Genomic DNA, 7,957 nt, shown 5'->3' with positions numbered 1-7,957 from the left:
GTAAAATTTAGTCTTTTGTTGATAGAATTTATGAATTTTGACAAATGCATATAGACATGCAACGAAGAACAAATCAAGATACAAAATATTTTTATCATCCCCCAGGTTTTCCTGTACACCTCTATTATCAGCTCCTCCACCAGCTCCCATAATCTTGCAACCAGTGATCTATTTTCTGTCTCTATAGTTTTTTAAATTTCTAAAATGTCATGTGAATGAAATTATATATGTTACATTTTAAATTTGGCTTCTTTCACTTAGCATAATATAATTAAATTCACCCATATAGTTTTGTGCATCAGTAATTTAACTTTCTATTTCCAAGTAATATTCTACTGTATTGTTTTTCCATTTTATAGTTGAAGGACATTTGAGTTGTTTGAAATGTGGAGTGATTGTGCATTGTAGTGCTATAGACATTTAAGTACAGATCTTTGTCTGAATGCAAGTTTTAATTTCTCTTAAGTAAATACTTAAGATTGGAACTACTGGGACACATGTGAAGTTTTTAGGTAAAAGTTTATAAGAATCTGGAAAACTGTTTTCCAAATACCTCTAATAATTTTTCATTCTGCCTGTGATGAAGAGGAATGGCCACCACTATGAGAAAGTCATGAAAAGCAATTACAACAAAGCTACAAAGGAAATGCTCTGACACCTCCAGAGCACAGGTGAAGACCTATTGAGTCTGAGAGAAGGAAAAACTAAAAACAAAAAAACCTTCTACTTTAGGAAGAATGGAAGCATAGCTTGGGCTCATACCATTAGAAACTCCTATTTTGAGGGAAAGGCACAACATTCTATTGCATAAACTCACCAGGTAGAGATGGCAGCCACTGGTAGCCACAAACAAGAGAGGCAGAGTTACTGAAATAATCCACCTTTCAGGCTAGGGACACAGGCCTGCATAAGGAAGAGGGTGGATTAAGTCAACAGAGAAATTTTCCTCCATTCTACCACCCAGCTTATAAGAAATGAATAACAAGCAACAGTAGCATACTTCTAATCAAAAGGCAAAGAAATGGAGAGATTTCCTATTTGAGGCTCAGGCACAAAAGGAAGGCAGAAAGCTAAAGATGGAAAATGAACACTGAAGAATACTCATTAGCATCTCAGTATCCAACCCAGTCAGCAGGATAATATTAGAGGTCTTGAATTCAGTGGTGTATTAAAAGTAATCATACCAAAAATAAAGCCTAAACCCAGCTTAATTTGTTTAACATTTTTTATTGAGTTATAGTCATTTTACAATGTTGTGTCAAATTCCAGTGTAGAGCACAATTTTTCAATTATACATGAACTTACATATATTCATTGTCATTTTTTTCTCTGTGAGCTACCACAAGATCTTTTATATATTTCCCTGTGCTATACAGTATAATCTTGTTTATCTATTCTGCATATGCCTATCAGCTTAATGTTTGATGAGCTCATCTCAACCTCCCCTCAAAACACAATAACAACCGAACACTAGAAGTAGCATTCTCATCTTCAAGCATAAAATTGTTTACTTTCATTCTACTGTTCTCCTTTTCTAGACAAAAAGTTCAGTAATTCATCAGAAATTATGAATCACAAAAATGCAACAACAAACATTGTCAAGAAACAAACAAACCAAAATAACAACAACAATGGGACCTAAGTTGGACATGATCTAGACAATGGAATCACCAAAGAGGGAATTTAAAATAGCAATACTTAATATGTTAAAAATTTTAATGGAAAAGGTTTAAAACATGGAAGAACAGATAGGCAATTTCAGCAGAAAAAATGGAACTATAAAAAATGAAATAGAAATGCTCAGAAAAAGAAATTTTATGGCATTAGTTATGACATTGTTATGGCATTAGTCTTCTATTGCTACATAACAAATTTGCACGAACTGGTTTAAAACAACAGCCATCTATTATCTCACAATTTCTGTGGGTCAGGTGTCAGTGAAGTATAGGTGGGTCATCTGTTTAGGGTTTCACAAGATGTCAGCTGTACTGCACTCTCACCAGAGGATAGCTTGGGGAAAGATCTTCATCCAAGCTATTGATGACTGTGGCAGAATACATTTAATTACAGCTATGCATCTCATGGTGACTTACTTTTTTCATATTAGCAGGAAAAAGACTTCTTCACCTCAGGAAGAAATCTAGTCCTTCATTTAAAGGCTTTCTCCTGATTGACAGAGGCTCACTCATAATGATCTCCCTTTTGATGAACTCAGGAACAACTGATTTCAGATATTAATTATGTCTGCCAAAATTTAACATTTTCCCTTGACTTGTTGGCTAGAAGAAGTGTTCTACCTGCACTCAAAGGGAGGGAATTATAGAAGGATGTGTCTCAGTAAGGTTCACCTTATGGTGTGTCCAGTATAGTAAACAATCTGGATCCCAGTAATACTTTATTCCCCTACCACATGCAGGATACATTTGCTACATCCCATTCCAGCATCAGCTCCAAGCCCAAAATCCTGTCATCTAAATCATGTCCATGTCATGAGGTTGGTAAATGTAATCCATTAAATATAGCTCCTGGGACACAATCCCTCACCATGACTCATGAAATTAAATAGGACAAGCTATCTTCTTTCAACCCATCTAACATAAGACAGTAGAACAGGAATAGAATAAAGGCTATGGGCTTTTTGATTCAAAAGCAAGAAAAAAGATGGTAAAAAAATAAGTCAGTGGTCCAAGGCAGTTCTGAAACACAGCCAGGCAAACTCCAGCCAGAACTTGATTTGGTTTCAAGTTCTGGTGTTAATACCCTGTGAGTTTCTATACCACCTTCTGAGCTATTGGTTCAGTTATCTGAGTCATCCTTTTTTTATCATAAAAGATAACACATTTCCATATCTGAGTAGTTTCAGATAGTTTCATCTCAGACTATTTTCCTGCCAGTAGAATTTTGAAGGTCTAGCGTCCTCCTTTCAGTATATTCTCTTTCTGTCCCTTTTAGTACAAACTGTCAATGTTTATATAATTGGATAAATTAAATTGAATTGACAGATTTACAAAGGTATTAGATAATATGATATATTTATCATAGTCATAAATTTTCTAAAAAAATTTAATTGTGATTAATGGTAAATTTTATTAGATATTATTATTTTTAAATAAACAATATAAAATATTTATAGCCAGCAGATCAAATATACTTGAAAACATATTTTTCAGCCAACTTATCATGGTGGTACTGCTATTCAAAATCTAATATTGTAAGTAGGAGGCTTTGATGGCTAAGAATATAGTTGATATTATTGTTATTTACTCTTTCCTTGTCAAATTTAATTGCAAGTTTCAAATCAGCATTAATGTAAGTTCTTGAGCAAATACACAAATATTTGGATTATATCCCAGAGCAGAAATGTTGACTATGTACCAAAACAAAAATAAGTCAACTCGCTTAGATTTCAGTAGAAGATTGTAACCATGAAACTTGATCATTTACTTCTTAAGCATACATAAATTTGTCAGCCTATAGTAAAGGATATTTATACCTCAGACATGTCTCTGTTTAACATATCATCTTAAATATAATCTATGGTAGGAAAGTCGCTCCCATAATTTTTTATGACAGGTCAAATTATACATTTGAAACCAATATAATTGCATTATTTTTAGAACTACTAAAGAACTTAAGTAGCTGGTAAGATCAAATCTATTCTGTAAAAAACGAGGTGAGAGAGGTCTAAAATCATTGTATAAGAGGTGGAATTATCAGCAACTTGCACATTATTCCTGATTTGTTTATGTCCATTTTATTTCCTGGTGAGACACTGTAAAAGAGAGTCGTAAGACTCAATAATTTAATAATAGTAACAAACTATGCATATGTTGATAACCACTTTCATTATAAAAGTGACATGACAGCTACATCAAAATATGGTGCTTGTGGCTCAGGATGGGAGAATAAGGAGCTAGAACTACAGTAAATATCCATGTTTCCTTTTAATTTTCCCCATACTGCTACTAGAGTGACATGCTAAACATAATTAGCCTGTGCAAGTACATAAGGCAGAATTAAAATTGCATCGTTACAATTCTTAAATCCACTTAAAAGCTATCTACAAGGCATAAGAGCTGATGCAAGGGACGTTTTTCAATTTTTAAAATGTTTTTAACTATGATATTTCTGTCAAGTTAAATCCCCTAAAACTCTATATTTGGTTTAATACTCTCCAGTTTCCTACAGCAATCTGTTGATATGGCTACGACTCCATATAATATGCATTTGAATTGGTGAAATTCATTATAAAGCATGTCTGTTTTATGCATGCACTGCAGAAATAAAATTGAGAAGAATGTTTATTATGTTACTTTATGACTTTTATAAAACGAACCATGTGCTATATTTTTTATAAATCAATATTAGGAAAAAATTTATCTCTACAGAAAAACAAAACAAATTGCAAAAACATAAACAAGTAAAACATTAAAACTGTTTAATAACACAATGAGAATTAAATATCTTTTCAAGGTTTCTTTTTTTCTTTTTTTAATGTCTTCGCTTCCAGAAAATTAACAACAAAATAAAGCTTCTGACTTAGTTTCCCAAGTTTTACCAGTTAAGTTATTTATATAATCATGAACCTGTTTTATATTTATTAAACATGTACATATATTTGTGTATTTTATGTTACATCACCTAGTGTTCTACAAGCCAGAGAAACTTGATTTGCAAAGATATATTCTCTATTTTAATGAAAATATGGGTCTTTTTGCTAAACAACAAAACATTTTTTAGCTATTAAAACTATTTTTTACCTTGGATCTTACCTCGCCTTGAAACCACATGCCATGTTACGTAAGTATCTCCAATAAGGCATCATTTTTTTCTCTTGGCTAGTCCATCTTTTTTTAAAATACTTTATTGTTTCTAGAATGCTGTTTGGAGGTATTTACTGTATATCAAATATTTCAAACATATTTTAAGAATGCATTCATTTATTAATACATTTTAGAAATATTTTAAATAACATTTAAGAATATATTAATTTTTCTAAATATTGCATAGTTCATTCCATATCTCACATGATACTTAAAAATGTATGTATCTTTATTGACCAAAAACATGTTTTTGCTTTATTTAGATAAGTATTTAGATAAGTTAGGGATAAATTTGTTCTTTTTTACATAGTTGTTAGAGCCAGCCAAACTTGTACACATGCACACATCGTAAAGAAGAAACCTCACTTACCTCAAACAAATGTATTCTATGGACAAATGGAAAAAACTTTTTAGACATACAGAATTGTCACTTTGTTAAAAAAACATTTTGACATAAATTTCAATTGGCTCAATTTAATTCAAAATCTTTGCACAAATATATTTTGTCAGTTCTGTGGTTGCCATTCTTGTCAATAAAGGTTACATACCTGGGAGATTAAATAAAAGTTTGTAGTTAATCTGAAAAAAATTAAAGAGCTCAACTGTAATCAAGAAAGAGAGCATTTAAACATTTAATCTTAAATAATGCCTTTATCCCACCTGAGTAGTCTCTTCGTTCATACCCCTCCTGTGGCCAGTGGAATATAAATAATTCCTAACTTTTTGTGCTCAACTATTTGAGGACTTTTTTCAACACAGCACTTGATTATTTTAGCAAAATGATTATTATCTTTGTAGGTATTTTAGTAAAATAATATTGTAATAAATTCTTAAACTGAGATTAGCTAAAGAAATTAAAGGCTAATTTTTGATTTGTAGTAATCATTTCCCTACTTACCAGGAAATTCATATATATTATTAAGTAAAATTTCCAAAATTATATTGCTTTCATCAACATATGCCAGTATTTTTGTTGTTGAGGATAATGAAGTGAAAGAAACAATGCTAGAAACCATTCATTCACAAATAGGTCATCAACATGGTAATAGTTATTAATTTTTATATTATGAATAAGGAGGTAATTGAATGCCAAGAATTTTAAACCAAAGAGAATTTTGTTTGTTTAGCTCCCATAAATCATGTGCCCAGGGCAGTGTGGATTATTCTAGTTGTGCGTCCAGAATCTATGATTTGACTCTGCCCTATAGGTTGACTTCATACTCAGAGTTTAACCTGAAAGCCCCCAAAGCTCAGGACTCTCCCTTATGTTTTCAAGAGTTCCTGGCCTCATAATCTCATATCACTATACATGTTCCTTATAATTAGGTGATACAATGTCTGCTCAAGCTTTTGGAAGCTATAAAAAATCATGATAGATAATTGTTTTTTTCTTCGTTGTATTATTTTGGAAATACCACCTATTTTATACTTGTGGCCCTAGCTGACATTAAAACATGGTGAGTGCTTGAAAAATATTAAATAAGCTTCAGTATTACTATGACCACCACTCTTTAAATTGTTGTTAAAAATAGACCATGAACAGATGTCTCATTGAATAAATAAGAAAATATAAATATATACTGTATATGCATTCTGTAATATATAAACATATATTAGAAGTTGCTGCATCAAGCAACAGTGATCTCCGTCCAGATTTTTATAAGACTTGATTTGTTAAGGTTACACGGGACCGTTACAGTGCTTTTGTTCTATGATTTGGGAAGTGTGCACTTTGCTGTTCAGGAAAGTAATCTTCAACAAAGAAACCCTCTCTTCTGTCTATAATCTTTATCAAAGAAAAGTCACCCTAATCTCAGTCTTTTGCTTTGGTGTGACACCTAATTTCTTCTCACCTCAAGCCCAGCTGACTCTAACTTGGCACAAAGCTATTTCTAAGTGAAAAATTTCTAGTTGCCCTTTAGCCTCTGTTGCCTTCTACATGGCATCTCTGATGGTGAAAAGTCCCTACCATGAGATGAGAATACAAGTGAGAAGACTCTTGCCACACAGAAAAATGTTGCTTGGTATGGTTGTGTTGGATCTCTTGCGTCCGGTGTCATGGTGATGAATGCTGTCGACATGTAGCAGCATGTGTGGGTCGATTTAAAACACCCCTCTCTTCCCTATAGCCTTATCTTCAACCCTTACACCTCCAAATTACAGAAACTTAACCCTGTTTTATCAGAATCCCCTAACATTATTTCTACAACATTGTGAATTTTTGTGATGGGAAATGAGTTAGACATTGATACTTTCCATCAGTATGGTTCTACACCTAAATCAAAATCCCAAATCCTTCTCAAGACATAAGTATTCTATATAATTGGTCCCATTGTTATGTCACTGGCTTCGTTTCCTATTGCCCATTCCCTCTCATCCTCTTGGGACACAAAAGAAATCTATTCCCCCAAGCATATTCCCACCTCAGGGCATTTTCACTAACCATTCTCTCTGGTACATTGGTTCATCAGTTGTTCACAAAGGTTGCTGCCTCACTTTAGCCGTCTTATCAATATAAAATGCCACTGCAGTTTTTATTTTTTATTCATATCACTCAATACTGTCCAACATTTCATATATGCATAGATTTATATGTGTGAGTGTATACATATATGTGCATGTATACATATGCATGTATGTGTGTATATTTTCTTCAATTAGACTGTAAAATTCATCCATGAGGGATTGTCTTTCAGTATTGTAGGTCTTGTCCATCACTTTGTCCTTATTAAACAGAATAGTAACTGGGTAATAGTAAGACTTTAATAAATGTTTGAAATAAACTATAGGTTGATTGGATTTGTATCTAATAAATATTTCTCAAAAGCTATGAGAAACTTAATTCATAATTATGATTGACACCACCCTGGGGTTTCAAAAATAATGTAGATTGTCCAGTCAGGCTTATTATTATAAACTCAGTTCATTTTGGGATGGTTGTTCTACTCCCACTTTTCAGGAGTCTCCTAATATACGAAAGTATCAATCAGTGTTAACAACATTTCTATGAGTTGTGTTTGAATACATGGGCCTTTCATATATTTCAGTAGGTTTAACTTTACATAATATATATCAGGGTTCAAATATTTTTAGAATACGGAGCCATAATATAAAGAATATGACAGTCTTTTTTT

The sequence above is a fragment of the Camelus ferus genome, chromosome 14, assembly GCF_009834535.1.
Source record: "Camelus ferus isolate YT-003-E chromosome 14, BCGSAC_Cfer_1.0, whole genome shotgun sequence".
Taxonomy (NCBI): Eukaryota; Metazoa; Chordata; class Mammalia; order Artiodactyla; family Camelidae; genus Camelus; species Camelus ferus.
Note: the sequence above shows the minus strand (reverse complement) of the source record.